The sequence below is a fragment of the Limanda limanda genome, chromosome 10 (assembly GCF_963576545.1).
Source record: "Limanda limanda chromosome 10, fLimLim1.1, whole genome shotgun sequence".
NCBI classification, from domain to species: domain Eukaryota; kingdom Metazoa; phylum Chordata; class Actinopteri; order Pleuronectiformes; family Pleuronectidae; genus Limanda; species Limanda limanda.
Window position 1 is genome coordinate 5,957,590 of NC_083645.1, and position 16,976 is coordinate 5,974,565.

The window sequence follows — 16,976 nt, forward strand, 5'->3', positions numbered from 1 at the left end:
AATTAAAATGTCAATTAAAAAAATTTAAAATGTATCCTTCCTATTTCAGCATTTACTTCTTTAAAAAAGGACTCCCATTAAAAGTTGGACTAATTAATCTAGATGAATCCTTTGTAGGCCAAAGTCACTTAAATTGTATTGAATTACTCACTTATGTGTTAATAAGTGGGAGCTGGTATCTCCACGGATCTAGTACTATTAGATTAGAAAAAAAACAAATAGTGTTATTTGCACTGTCACAAATATGTTTGCAAATGTGCATATTATAATTTCAGTGTTTAAGATGAGCTCTGTTAGAATACTGTTTTCAGAAATTAGCTTTATGAGAACCTTGGCATCAAACTCTGTTCTGTGTGTGCTTTAGGGATGGAGCTGTACTCGAGATGGGGTTAACCCAATTTAGCATAGAGACAGGAACCAACACATCTAAAGCTCTGTGAGGTTTAGAGACTGCGATCCTGCACAAAGTTACTTTGTCCAATGGTACCGTGCCAAGAAGAAGTAACACACTACTTATATTTGGTTTTGGCATAAACTGCTAAAGAAGGTGGTGCAGTATGATGCAGACCTAGTAAATTGATTATTTCTTGAGATTCCAAAGGAAGCAGCAGTTAAAATAAAATGGTTACTAAGAAAAAAATAAATATTACATTAGTATAATTTCTCTATCTACTGATAGAGCCATGTAATTCTAGCATAAGCCCACCGATGATTTTTTCCTTAATAACTCTTGAGGTCAACCATGGTATGGATTTTATATAGCGATTTTGTTGTGATTTCTGTCACAGAGTTTGTTTTCTTCATGGGATATAATCCGATGAAGAAGGAACAGGTTTCACATGATGACACATCATAGAGTGCAGGTGGAATCAGTAACATTCATCATGGCTGCAGTCCATGCAACAGCCGGTAGCAGGGTCCCTCTGTTGTTCCTGATGACTCTCTGATTTGGACCCTGATTAATGTTGTCAACTACTGTACATCCACAGTAAAGTCAAAATGTCAGCTGTTAAAAAAAATACCTATTTATTGTAACAGCTAAATTGTCTCTTAGCCAGAAACACGCAGTGTACATTTAAAAATGGATCATTCAAATTCACATCCTGGCTTGTTTGCATTGTGCTTTGCTTCAGGGCACTTGGGCAGCCGCTGAAGGATCATCGTGCTATACTGATTTTCTTGTCTGGCATTTGAGCCAAATTACTTTTAAAAAAAAACGAATTAGTGGCCTTCCGCTAAATGCTCTATTTTTAGAGTCCCTCTTTTTTAACACAAAGTGCCTTGAGCTGACTAGGCTCGTAGCCACCAGCTCCTGTGGTTGTGGTCATGTCTGTGGATTTGACACCATTGCTCTCCTGTGGCAGCTTTGTGTAAGTGCGGCTGGTGAGGCGACAGGTATTTGATGCGAGGAGAGAGCTGCATGCATCCCTGTGAGCTTGTAAACTGCTGCGTAGAACAAAGCCTGTGGATCTTCCCCATGTCATTGGGCTGAGGCGAGCGAGCTGAAGCGATGAGGCCTCCCCCCCTCACCAGTGGGAGGGCAGTCTTTCTATATGAACATAAGAGCATATTTTTCTAAAATGGAGGAGGGAAGAGAGGGATGGAGAGAAGGAAGGGGAGATTGAGAGAAATGAGAAATAATGTTGGGGAAAGAAAAAAGAAGAAGAAATGAAGGGGAACAGAAGTGAATGAATTAAGGGAGAGAATGGGGTTTTCAATGAGAGTCTAGGTGGAGGATGAAAGGAGAGACAGAGGGAAAGAGTTATAACACAAGAGAAAGAACGTAAAGTATAAAAGGCGAGAAAAAACGACCGTGGGAACGAAACAGAACAAAAATGTTGCTGTATAAAATGCAAAGAAATTAATATACAGTGAAGAGGAGAGAGGAGTAGTACCGATTATATATCTGTGAATCAAACAATGAGCAAATGTAATTTCAACAAAGATTTGTTATTCACTCAAATATTTATCGCTTAGGATGTATTATCTCGTGATCAGGTCAAATATCGACTATGCTGGGCTGTAAAATGAGACTTAACTCATGAGGCAAGAGTATAACTTCAAACTCTAATTTTTAGTTTGATGTCCTCACACAGGACATTGAATCTAAAATTTATCACAATGTGGGAAAAAAAATTGACAAATGTGTGTGCCATTTGGAAATAATTTTGCTTAAACAATGGCCTCATCGGCTAAACTGTAGCAGAGCTATATACACAGCTACTATAACGGCAGTGAGGAAAAATAGTGCACGTTTCTTGAATTGCTAGGTGGGATCAGAATCAGAATCAGAATTCTTTTTATTTGCCAAGTATATTTGCACATACAGGAAATTGCCTTGGTGTGGTTGGTGCACTGTACATAAAACATAGAACAACAATTGGACATATAACAACAATATATACAATATGTACAGTGCACCAATCACACCAAGGCAATTTCCTGTCTGTGTTGTTATTATGTTGTTGCCTGATGTTGTCACTAAAGTATTGTTTTATGTCATCATATTAACAGTTAATTAAAAAATATATATATATATATATATAAATGACTGATATGAGATGTAAAACCAATAGGTTAAGTATCATATTTAATTATGTGTGTGTGTTAGTAAGTAAGTATGTATGTGTATTTATGTGTTTTCTGCTTCTCTCTGAGTCACCAAATTATTTTATATTTTTCTGTCTCCTGCAGCTAAAGCTCTGAACAGTGGGGAATATGTGACTCAGCCACAGAGAGCACATGTATTTATCTGTATAATTACCGCTGTCTCTTCTTCTCTGTCTGTCTCTCTGGGTGTTTCCTTTCATCACCATCCATCGTACAGCCCTCCTCCCTCTCTCCTCTCATCCTGACTGCAATCTGAAATTCTTTCTTTGTCCCTTCTTTCTCTTATTTCCCTCACTTTTCCCTCTCACTTCACTCTTTCATTCTCATAACTCTAATTAACCATTTGCAAGTTGCATTCAGACGACAGCAGGATTTGCCCCTTTTGAGTCTGATTAGCGGATTGGTTAACAGTCCAACCTTCTGTCCACCCCTCAATGTTTGTTCGTCTGCATGTTTGCCTCTAAAAAAGCCCATCCTCCACAATTCATAATCTCTCTTCCTTAGTCTCTCTTTCTTCTTCTCTGTTATCTCTCACTCTATCTGCCAGCTAGCCGTCTGTTCAATGAGATAGATCTAAAATCTAATTCACCCTGGTGAAACAAGCATTAACTAGTTCCCAGTAGAAGGGCTAGACTCTAAGCCCCAGGCTGATAGGATGCTGACGGGTTTGTTCAGTGCTGCAGGCAACAAAGATAAACACTCTCTCAGAGAAAGTTGGCCTGTTCATTGTTCACCTCATATTGTACCAAAACCAACAAAGTTTTTCTTTTGTTCTATCCTATCTCATGAGGAAATACTGCTCTGGCATCATTCCATTTGAATGTCAACTGCTCATCTGATCTTTTAGGTCTTTTATCAAGCAAGAACACCAACCATTCAATGGTTTGTAGATGTTGAGGTCTGTTGTTTCTCTTATTGATAGCATTGTTAAGCCTAGTTTATACTCATAACATCCCTTTCATACTCTGTGTGGCATCATTTCTGCTGGTAGCACATCCCCTGACTTTTTTAGGCACACAGCGCATCTTGCACAATATGGATATAGCTCCAGGAGGAAGCAAGCTGGTGCAAAATCGATTTTGTTCGTTTCTTCTCCTTCTTTGCCTTTTTCCAGTGATGTTGTTTTATTTGTTTGAGCAGCGACACCCAAAGAAGACTGTGACGAGTAGAAAGGGCATGTCGATGTCACAGTTGGGGCATGCAACGACCAATCCATCAAGCAGGCCTGCAGATAGGCGTCAATATCTTTGGGTTTTGCACAGATGCAACTGACAAAACAATTTAAAAATCTCACCTCAAATTGTAGGGATTTGGTTGGTTTTTTTAAATCCAGAGATCAATTTATTTAATGCCTGTTACTCACTTACATTTCTTGCAGTGACACAAGTGTCTATTATTGTGCAAATGTCAGCTTTACATGAACTGAAACAACAGCTGTACTTTTTCTTTGGCTAATTCAGTGGGTTTATATACAGTTTATATACAGTACCTTTAGAAGCAGGAGAATTTTTATCTAAACCAAAAAAGAAACTCAATCCATAACTACATGATTTATACATTCAGTTGCTACTCAGTTTAGAGGTTTACAGTTTACACTTTAGATTATTTGGCTTACCATCACTGATGTCTTCAAATCAACAGCACCAACATAATCATAAAGTTGATTCAAACCCTCTATAAAACTGAAACTATTAAACAACATAACACTCACGAAATGAGGATTCTGAGACACTCCCCTTCCATATTCACCGGGCTAATGCAACACAAAGGCCTTGATCTGTATCACCGCATACGTCTCATGGGGCATTGAGCATCTACCTGTAACACATGACATGCAGAGATAACTTTCTAATAAAGTTAGACTTGAAAAGTCCAACTGAACTGAAAGCTTTTTGGAAAATAAACTGCCCAAACCAGAACAAATTCACAACACCCTGTTGGAACTTGTCATTTTTGGGTCATGTCAAGAATAAGATACGTGGTTTTACTGGATTGCAACAAATGAATAACAGGAGACATTAACATTTGCACCACACATCTTCATCAGTCAACTTGCTGCATAAATGTCAGTGAAATTATGCGATTTAAAAAAAACATCCTGACAACATCGAGTGCAATGAGTAATGGATACAACAGGATCATAGAAATAGAACTTAGCAGAAGAGATATTTTCACAGTAGCCATCACACTTGTGTACTCGTGTTCAGAGGGGATAACTTCATATATAATGAGCCTCAACTCTGGGAATTACAGCCTTTCCCTGTGTTGTCAGGCATCCAGAAGTTCTACAGTTTCAGAAACATTTTGACAGGATTATTTTCCATGCAAAGGCTTTGTACACTGACCCGTAATGCACTTGCAGGATTCAGTGAGAAGCCTCAGCAGTGGAGGACCATGTTTGATGCCCCTGTCAAGTTTATTCTCAATATACTGCAGTGGGGTGGCATGAGCTTTTACACATACAGGCGAGCAGAGCTGCAGAACACTCCCTTTCCCCTGACACATTCCAGTGACTGCGCAGGATCCTGCATTTTCCTACTCTGTCTCAATCTCACACTTACTGCAGATTGTGCACAGTGTAAACCTTCATTAAAAGAGCTGAAAACTCAAAACAAACCAGAACAGAATTGAAAGGCGAGGGCTAAATTCAATAAATATGATCACATCATCAAGGTAGTGTAATTAGGTGTAGATACACAAGGATATCTTATAATTGTGAGCTGGACCATTGCATCTATGAGCAGTGCAACTGACAGAGGATATTCCACAGAAGTGAGGCAGAGCAGCGTGTGACTTTTGTGTAAAATGAGTCTTTTCATATACAACTAACTAACAGTAGTGACTGGATGAGTAAAATTACACTAAAACCTATATTTTACAGCAAATGTGGATGGTTGACCAGGATATGTTTAAGCATTTCTGCTGACCATGGGCTTATGAGAGAAACGTTGCAGAGCATCTGGCAGAAGTGAGAGTACAGGATGTTGTCTTGGGTCTTGAGGAGTCTTGAGGAGTTGTAGCATTTATTTACTGAACTGCACATACATTGCACTGCTAACTTCTAACCCTCCACTTCTGTCGCCATCACACACTCACTCTTTCTCTCTCTCTCTCTCTCTCTCTCGCCCACTCGCCACGCACTGAACTCTCCCTTAAAGCAGCTGCACTTCTTGTGTAACTATATTCTCTTTCAAATCTCTAACACGTACTGAACATCTTCCACACATCACAAATCACAACGTTACTGTGGTACTACTGTCTTTTAACAGTTGGGAAGAAAACACTGCTGAAGAAATGTTCTGATTAGCAAGTACAGTTTTCACAATGTGCAATGAGTATAATAATGTTTGATACCTGATCTCAGATCGTTAAGAATCCCACCAGCAAAATCGACGAGAAGCATCGGCTGGCGGCTGTTTATAAAGATGGATGACAAAATAGCAGCTGCAGTATAGGTCATAAATTCTTCCTCCTCCATGTTAGCAGATAGGACATGGACCAAACTAAATAGTCAAAATACATGTCAAATACATTTTTCACAAAGATGGTTTGTCATTGTAGGTAGTTCTTATAACTACACTGCTTAAAGGAACCCTTTGAAAACACATCAGATCTCATTGTAAAAAAAAATTATGTACGATTTTTATACTGATATGGACAGTTTAATGTCTTAGGAACAAAAGGATACCACATCTTTGACGGAAATAAACGTTTTCAGCCTACAGAGGGCTCGACTTTATAGACACCCCGAAAATCATAGTGAAAAAGTGATGTGGCAGGCTTGTCCATTTTGCCAAAATTCAATTTCTGCATCTCAAAATGCTTCTCAATATTTTGTGTGGCCCCCACGTGCTTGTATGCATGCTTGACAACGTCGCGGTATGCTCCTAATGAGACAACGGATGGTGTCTTGTGGGATGTCCTCCCAGATCTGTCTAAGGGCATCAGTGAGCTCCTGTAAAGTCTGAGGAGCAACCTGGCGGCGTCTGATGGACCGAAACATAATGTCCCAGAGGTGTTCTATCGGGTTTAGGTCAGGTGATCGTGAGGGCCATTCAATTGCATCAATTTCTTCATCCTCCAGGTACTGCCTGCATACCCTTGCCACATGAGGCCGGGCATTATCGTGCATCAGGAGGAACCCAGGTCCTACTGCACCAGCGTAGGGTCTGACCATGGGTTCAAGGATTTCATCCCAATACCTAATGGCAGTAAGACTGCCGTTCTCTAGCCTGTAGAGGTCTGTGCGTCCCTCCATGGATATGCATCCCCAGACCATCACTGACCCACCACCAAACCGGTCATGCAGAACAATGTTGCAGGCAGCATAGCGTTCTCCTTGGCTTCTCCAGACCCTTTCACGTCTATCACAGGTGCTCAGGGTGAACCTGCTCTCATCTGTGAAAAGCACAGGGTGCCAGTGGCGGACATGCCAATTCTGGTGTTCTATAGCAAATGCCAATCGAGCTCCACGTTGCTGGGCAGTGAGCACAGGGCACACTACAGGACGTCGCGCTCTGAGGCCACCCTCATGAAGTCTGTTTCTGACTGTTTGGGCAGAGACATTCACACTAGTGGCCTGCTGGAGGTCATTCTGTAGGGCTCAGGCAGTGCTCAACCTGTACCTCCTTGCACAAAGCAGCAGAAATCGGTCCTGCTGATGGGTTGAGGACCTTCTATGGCCCTGTCCAGCTCTCCTAGAGTAACTGCCTGTCTCCTGGAATCTCCTCAATGTTCTGGAGATTATGCTGGGAGACACATCAAATCTCCTTGCAACGGCACGCATGGATGTGCCATCCTGGAGGAGTTGGACAATCTGGGCAACTTCTGTAGGGTTAAGAAATCGCCTCATGCTCCCAGTAGAGATAATGACTCTAGCTAAAGCCAACACTAATGGAAAACCAGTCGAAGTGATCAAGAGGGAGAAACTTGAAATGGCCTCCACATGCAAAACCACTCCTATTTTGGGGGTCGTCTCATTGTTCCCCCTCTAGTGCACCTGTTGTTAATTCCATCAACAACAATGCAGCTGAAACTGATTAACAACCCCCTCTGCTACTTAACTAACCAGATAATTATCAAAAAAGTGCAATTGAATTCATGCCATACCTTGATAAAAAAGTGTTCCTTTAATTTTTTTGAGCAGTGTATGATGTTTGCTCAAGTGCAAAAAAATGTCAGTAAGTTTAGTTTAATTTGGTCGAGGGGACCTCGCTTCTGTGGCTCCACACCAAATCTCTGGCTCCAAATGCCCAGGATGGCAGGGTTCATAGCCGGGATAATGTTGTTTCTGGATAGTGGGATAGTGATTTCAAACCGGCAACATCAGATTCACATACCTGAATGTAGCAGTGGCTAACCTTTGCCCTTCGTGGCTAACCTGGGCAAATCATGCATTTGCTTCCATCTGGCGAGGCAAATCACAGCAACTTCGTTGAACTTTGACCCTCAATATTCACTTTGCATTCGTGTATGTGTGACCGAGGGACTGAGCCCTTCATCTGAGATCAAATGTAAGATGAATTGCCTCCAATTCTAAGTGATATTCATTTTTAGTATTAACAGACCAACAGAGGTGTGGATTTGAGTCACATGACTTGGGCTCGACTTGGTCCCACCTCTTCAGGCCAGGGGTTAAAAGGTCAAACACTAGTTTCCTTGTGTATATTATTTGTGTTTAGCTAATAATGAAGCTGTGAAGACGCCAGAGAGCTTTACAACAATCCTGTTTTTCTAAACTTGTGAAAATAAGAGAAATATCTGAATTACCCACAGGTGATGAGTTAATTGCAGAACAGCTGGTTATCAGCAACTAAGCATATTAGTTTGATGTCTTCACTGCAGATTAGGTTGTTGGAGGGTCTGTTTAGAGCTGATTAAGAATAATTTTGTTAATCTTCTATAGCTAAGGCATATAGATAGGGCAGCTAATAGTTTGTCCCCAATATGACATGTTGGATATAAAAAAAAAAAAAGAAAGTCCCACTTAATATTTTTGGTCATGATCGAAGAGGAAGACATTCAACCTGTGTTTCCAAATCTTGGTCCAATCTAGAGACTGAATGTATAAGAAGCACAGTTTTACTTAAGTGTGATTGATAGTGGTGCTTTTTGTGATCAGATCATTTAACTGTAATGGTCCTCATGGGCAAATTTAGTTACAGCAGCAGATGGAACAAAAATGGTAAATGACTCAGAATTGAATCTAATGCATGTGATAATTTCAGCAATACAGCACTGTACAATAAATGAGTAAAGCTAGCTGAGGGTAAATAGCAGATTCAGTGTGCAAAGTCAAATATAAAGCAGGAAACTTGTCTCTCTGGGGCAAAATTATTTGGTTGGATATCACAAAGACGTATGTGCCCGGAGTAAGATGTCCCCAAGTGTACTTCCAGCCAGCTAGACGATGTACTGAATGAAATTCCCTTACCCTCACCTTCGATTAATCTATCAAAATAAAAGCCTAAAAAAAGTTTTGTGTTGACAAATCATACGTTTTTGAAGTGATGAATAACACAATGTCTGATTGCAGATGTTGGGAAATAGTACCAGCTGCGTGTCGTCAGATAATTTGCCTTTGAGGTGCTATGGGGTTTGGTGGTGGGGCTTGTCACTTGCCAAGATCTACAACCACCTTTGTGTTTACATTAGAAGAGGTTATAATGTGTCTTCTGAGTTGAGCTACTTGGACAGAAAGGATGCTTCAGTCAACATCAGAGATGAAATGGGTTGGCTAGCTGGTACGCAAGCTGACTTCAGTAGAAGCAAAGAAGTGATACAAATTTAAGCAAGAGTCTGGCTTAGTCCAAGGACATGCAGATTGAGTTTAGGCTAATCGGAGACTCTAAATTGTCCTTAAGCCTAAATGTGAGTCCAGTTTCCAGGTGTTTGTACACTGGGGCTGTACCCCACCTCCAGCTCTCCCATTGGCCCACTAAAGGAAAAAGCAGCAAAGACACTTGAGTGCATACCTCATTAAAAGGCCAAAAGTTACCTTATGAAACCACATTTAAATGTAAAAAATTTGGATTTTCATTTGGATCTTTGCCAAAAATGTCATAGGTTCTTTCATGACCCATACCACATCTTTCCACCCAGGCTCATCGTAATCCATCTCACGCATATGAAAACATAACCCATGCATTTTCTATGAGAATGAAATTCTAACTTCTAAATATATCATTAGAAAATATAGCAATATGACACATAAAGATTTCTCTTTATTTACACTTTAAAGAGGTAGCCATGCTGCTGCATTTGATTTCATGGTAATTATGATGTTGTTGATAATGATCCAGGTCCAGTCGTGGATCAGAAAATTCCCGACTGATCACACTCCTAGACTGATCTTATGGTAATTTTGTTCTAGGAATATTGGTTATTATAAGTGTCTGTCAGGTTGGAGTGAAAATCTGAATTATTGAGCAAGCCTGGTTCGATATCTCTACTGGAAAAACAAGCATATACAATCGAAAACGGTGAATATATGGAGGACATGAGGCTTGAGGGCAAGACATGACAGGAAAGGGAAAGCAAAGATACCCACAGCAGCACTGGTTACTTAGCTCCCAATATGTAAATGTGTAAGTAAGTCTTTCGCTGTATACAAACATTGCCGAACATGTTCTACACATTAATAAAGAAATAACTAAATGTTGCACTGATGATTCAGCTGTCAAGGAAAGCTGGAAAATTTAGGAAACACTTTTCTTTCCAGTCTTGACAATATCTGGCAAATAAGGCAGGCACTGTACTCTCTGTTCCCAGGTTTCAGTTTTCTCATTCTCATGAGTCTGTTTTAAAATTGTGGGTAAAGCCGGCAGGTTTCTTTCATCTTAGGCTGTCGCCATTATCTCCTGTTGTTCAAATTGATTTGTATTATGGATATATCTCCTATAAACCGCTCCTCACTCAGGTGTGCAGCACCTCATTAAGCCAATGTGATTAAATAACTTATAAATAACCGGGAAATACATGAAGGTGGCCTTCACTGAAACTATATCGCGTTGTACATTGTTTAATGCACATCAGAATTAATGTCCAGCCATTGTTACATTTAATACATCAAACATCTTAAGTGAAACACAATGTTACCTTCACAGAGAGAAAGACTGACAGGTCTAATTCAATCATCAAACCATTGGTTAGAGCTGAGGATGACAAGCACTGAATGAAGGACTCGTATAAGCAACTCGACCTCAAAATGAGATTCACATATTTTCAGATATACATACACAAGTTGTGTAGTTGAAGCAGCACATTAGCAGCAGCCTCAGTGCTCTGTCTCTGTCACAGGATGCGTTCAGGAAGCGTGAAACTATGGAGCAGTTCCTGAACCACACTGTGATACAAGTAGTTAGGATGCTCTCAGTGGTGCAGGTTGACGAGGATCCTATAAGACAGGTTGACCTTTTCTTAGACTCTGCAGGATGTAGAAGTGCTGATGCACTGTCTTGACCAGGATGGAGAGGTCGGGTGGCAAGAAGTGGAATTTTTTTCAAGAATGCTGAGCAGATCAACCAATTACTGGACAGCTGATTTCTGACATGTTTCCAGTGACCTTGCAGTGCTATCACAAATCGTAGATGACCTTGAGGTTTGATAAGTTTTGCTTGTGTAATCGGTATGAGTGGCATCATTCCTGGACTAAAATCAGCAATGAATAACTCCCTTATCTCATGGTCTTTGTATGATATCGTGTTGTTTTGAAGATAAACAGAAATGAGAATGAAGCCTCTTCTTATCAGCAGACTGTTGGGTATTTATGGTAATCCAATCAGATTTTGCCATGATTGTAATCGACAATTATGTGATGGCTGCCAAAATTAGAATCTGTTCTTCTCTCTCTCTGTCAGTTGTCATCAATGTGATTAGCTGGGACCTTCTTCCTCCCCAGTCACCTCCAGTCCCCATATCCAGTGTCTCATTCAGATCCTCAACATTCTCTAGATCCCATCAATTAGTATCGAGACCCCGGGGTAGGATGCGTTCCTTCTATGCATCCCTATTCATGCTTCCTTATTTATCCGACTCATGAAAGGAGGTGGGCCCAAAATGAAAAAGACTACATGTAAATGTACAGTCAGAATATCTAGAGTCAAATGTTTACTCATATTAAGCCCAGAGAGGTGTATAAGTGTTTTTTAGCCTTTTGGACACATTGGTGTTTATGTTAAAATCATATAAGGTTGTGCTTTTTAGTTGGAGGGTTAGGGGTTAGGTTTAAATAGATTATGTTTAAATAGATTTAAATACAATTTAAGCTTAATAGTTTACACATTGGAGCAGCTCCATTACACATTTCCACTAATCCCTTCACATATAAAATGTAGTTGTCGTGAGTATTGAAAAGTATTTATGAAAACATTAAGGCTTTTTCTTTTTTCCTTATGTTATATTTATGTCTGTTTCATGTGGCACAATATGTAAATGTCCTCAGTACTTATCTAAGATATATAGTTAAGTCCACCTTTCAAATAACAATGCAATAATAATAGTCCCTGTAGGTTATAACATGAAACAGAATTACAAAACGTTTAATTTAAATTGTTATTTGTTATTGCTGTTATCAGGGAAGGCCAACAGAGTTTTATTTGCATTATGAAGGGGCTGAGGGTTTTCCTAGAGGTGCACTAGGCTATAAATGTATAAATCCAGGTTCTGTAATAAGGCTCCAGTGTGTGCAAATGTTGTGGTTTTGAAAGGTTTTGAGGATTACAAGCCTGTATCACATAAATAACTTAAACCTTCCCATTGCAAGTCATATCTTTGGATGGTTCGGTTACTGCTGATCAACAGACCAGGCCATAGATTTCACTTATTGATGTGCTCGATATTAAAAATCTCAAAATATTATTTTCTATACTGTTTCAAAATTTTAATTTTGCATGACCTATCTCTAGTATCATATCTTCCCAGACAAAAGCAGGCAGAGAATTAAAGTCAGGGGATTTCTGCTGAGGGATATTGCCAGTAACCTGTCCTCCTCACTCCCTTGTTTTCACCCCCTTGTTTCCCCTCCTCTTGTTCTTCGTGGTCAAACCACAGGAGACAAGCTAAGGTTGAAAAAATTCTGGTTAAGGGTCTCTGTCTGCAGTTTCTCCCTCCCTCCATGCGTCTCTCTTCTCAGCAGTCCTGCAGAGTATGGAGTCAGCTCTGACTAATTGGATTTTGGGAGAAAGCAGCGAGAGGCTCAGAGAGGTGTGAAGGAGAGGGAGATGGACGGAGAGACAAGGAGACAGGCGGAGGGGGTGCATGCATGGATGGATAAATATTAAAAGGATGACTCATGAGACGTTGTTTTTCTTGTTTAAGCTACGATGAGCAGATGAGTGAAAGGCATCAATAGTTAAGGATGTAACCCAGTGTAAAACACACAAATTATTTTCACATATTAGTTTTTGAATAGATTTAACAACCAAAGCATAGTATACCGTTTACCCCGCAACTTTAGAGGAAGTGGTAGGTGTGTTTTTAACTTTGGTCAGAGCTCAGCTGTTACACTTATGCTGAGCTAGGCTAACCAGCTCTTGGTTAAAACCAAACTTACTGGTATGATTGATTTTCAATCAATCAATCAATCAAATTTTATTTGAATAGCCCATATTCACAAATCACAAATTTTAAAGTGCTATATAATTATATTAGAATAGGGTGAAACATTATGATTGACAGCTGAGACAGACTTAAGTTTTGTTGAGCCTGTGTATTGCTGTGATCTTGAAACCACCGCGTGACTCCACGATCACTACTGTGCAAACTCTTCTATCAAAAGTGCAAGATAGTTGTACACATATCCAGAGTATTTGAGTGATGATGATGATGTTGTGTGCTTATCTGTCGTGATCAGTAAAGTACAAATGTCTCTATTCCAACACAACCAATACAAGACTTACTATTTATCAGCTTTTACAACCAAATACAGAACTTTCAAGCAAGTAACGGCCCAAGAGACGTTTGACCTTACCTGGTGATAGCTGAGGGCATTAATCATTCGGGTTTTCCAGCCTGTTTTTCTAAGCATGTTTGGGAATTTGAACTGGCAACTTCCCAATTACAAGGATTTTTCTCTTACACTCAGGGGACTACACTATTTTTTTGGGGAGTATGGCCCATTGGTCAACTTAACAGGTGATAAGAAGATATGATGCTAAAGATGGTTCCATCAGTGGCCCAAATAATGTGTATATGAAACACTAGTATATGTTTTGAAAAGTGGATCTAACTGTTGTCGGACAAGGTGACATTTTTTCTGAAAAACCTGGGTCCCTCCTGAAGCTATTGTCTGTAAATTATAAAATGTATTCAACAAAGGGATCCAATATCAGGAGTTGATCCAAGACCATCTGGGAGAAAATCAGGAACCCAGATCATTTAGGAAAGTGATGACACCCTTTGGTTTGTGGACTAGCATTTCAAAGTTTAACTTTTTGCTCCTGTGGCATCGTTTTTTTAAACTAGAAGTAACTCTATTTGGAGGAGGGAGAGGCAGTGAGTCTGATTGAGACTTACACTGCATGCCCACCTACACAAGCAAACTGCTGTCATCATACTATGCACATCCCAATGAAATTTGTGATTTATCGCCAATTTGGCTATAAATTGCACCACAATTTAAAAAATTTCTGGTCCACTTATTTACACATTTTCTGGCATCAGAACAATCAACCAATAACAGCTCTTGCGGTCTGCGCCTCCTCGACACGTAGTTACATTTTTGGGGAGGTGCAGGTCAGGGTACGCGTAGGGCTCTGCATAGGGAGCACGTCTACTCATGGGCTACGGCAGCTTCGACGCAGAAGCATGAATTTGGCTTAAGTCACCTCAACACAAGCATACACGCACACTGCATAACTTACTATAACTGACTTTTTTTGCAATCGCTGTCGTCGCCCTCACCATGTCAAACAGGTTTCATGCACTTCTGCATTGGCTGTACTTTGCAGGGCCCTGAGTTAACATCCACTTTTTCATGCAGTCGATTGGGTCATTTGAGCAGAGACCCCCCTCCACACGTATTCAGAGTCACAAATACACACACACACATAAGTTATTGGAGTTCCACATCATGCAAGTTTTAATGTGAATCAAAAAGAAGAATCGAACAATAAAATTGAGCTGGTCCCAGGGAGCAGACTGAATTGCCTCAGTCTGCTCATTCATTTTTATATCATTATTCACTCCTGCCTCTGTGGGCTCAAATTAAAGTACACTCCCTTTGGTACTCCTATTTGACCTGACCTAAACTTTAATACACCATTGTTTCATGCTTTCCACATGAATAGCTGTTCAATAATAATTAATGGTGTCAACATTCCTCAGGGGCTGATATCCTTTATATGAGTTAGAAATTAAACTCATTCTTGATTTGCTTTGTTTTATACGCCATTAATTTCTGAAACACATCTAAAATCAAGCAGTTGCATACAGTATCTCCACTATAAAAACAGCTAAACTAAATGATAGATAATTAATTAATTAATAAAGTAATAACTGATTGAGCCTGATCATTTGTAATAGGGGTTACTGAGGATTTACATTTATTTATAAGGATTAATGTGTTCAACTGGGAAACCATCCAGATGTGTAACATGAGATCAGGTTACATTTTTGACCGACTACTTAATTTAAAATGTAATTTTGTTTGGTTGCCTGTAAACACATGAAACAGCAACTCATTCACTGCTGATGTAGCTCTTTCTAAAATTTCTGCGGAAGTAAAAACCAGGAATTTATAGAGATAAGTGATAGTGTTGTTTCTGTATGATTCATATCATGGTCTGCGTTTTATTCTTTACTAACACAGTTTGTACATGTTGCCACAAAATCTGAAGAGTGTACCATCATTCTCTCTGTACATATTGGCTCATAAAACTGGCTTCGCTCGTGAAGATCCAGGTCTTGGTCGTGCAGCAAATACAAACAATGCAGGAGAAACTGGGCATCATTTGGTCATTGTGTTCTTTGAAAGTGGACAGATGCCAGGGTATTCACACACAACTGAGTAGAGAGATGTTTCGATTTTTTCCGTGAAATGTCTCAGCTAATGTCACAGATGTATTAAGATACTGATTTGACCCAGGAAATGGATGACAAGGGCAAAGGCCAAATTCACAACTTCTTCCATAGTTGCCGTCTTATAGCTTTAATTGGAGCGGCAACGCGTTCTGTTGTGTGTGGGTGTGTGTGTGTGCATGTCTACAGAGATTATTATAATTGGACTTTAAGTAAGAAAATAAAAAATAAAAGAGCAGCAGCGCAGATGTTTCCCACAGCTTAATGACCCCCCTGCTACCCATTTATAACAATAACAGGAGCACTCATGCACACAAGCCAACACACTCACGTTAACATCGTTTTGTAAATTAAAAGTCACATTATTTGTCTCCCTTTAGTTTCTGTATGACTGCAGCACGTCATATAAGCAAGCATGTTCGTATGCCCACAGAAACGTCTGCCCACACACTCACAGCCGTTACGTCCACGCAGAAGTCTCTCCACTCTCTGTTTCACACGATTCACACAACTTGGACAGTGTTTGCTTGAGTGCACAGCGTAATGAACTCATTGCATTAAGTGCTTGATGATGTTTAAGAAATCAGCTGAGACCATCCCTGTTGTGCAACTACACATGACGATAAATATGATTGGTCATACGCAGCTGTTCTTATGGGCATCTGTTATTTGTGTGTATGTGTGTGTGTGTGTGTCAGACTTTAAGCACAGTTATAAGACAGATGCAGCACTTTTTTCAAAAGTTCTTTGAGTTCACTCGTCGTTCCTAACTGCATTTATTTGCTTACTTTAGAGTCCCAGGGCTAAAATGGATTCTAAGCAAAGCAGAATACTCCAATTATTCCTATACAGTATCTTTGCATAACTATGTAGCTTTAGGAAAACTACCCAAGAAGTTTTTTTAGATGTTAATGCTGCTATCAGGCAGAAATCAGGAAGTTTTAGTGGAAATAAACACAAGGAGCGAGCTTAGTCCTGAAATATATTAAATTTGTAAAATTTTTGTATGTGTGTGTTTTGTCTTTCTTTATGTTTAGCGCAACAAATGAAATACTGACACTGTATCACACTGCTTATTTAACAAGGAAGCTCAGAATTCTTTACTCTGCATCAGATATGAACCCAGATCAGTGCTTTCTGTGCCTTGCGTTTGCACTCTAAAGAAATCCCTAAATGATTTCAGCATTACTCGCCTCAGTGGTTACAGGGTAACTCTGGTGGAAAGGCGTGGGAGTCTTTTTTTCTGAGTGCCTTTTGCACCTGCAATCATTTGGCTGAAATAAATCTGCTTCTGCTCTGGCTCAGTGCTTACTTCTTCTTCAGATGGAAAAAGTCAGGATGGATGCAGC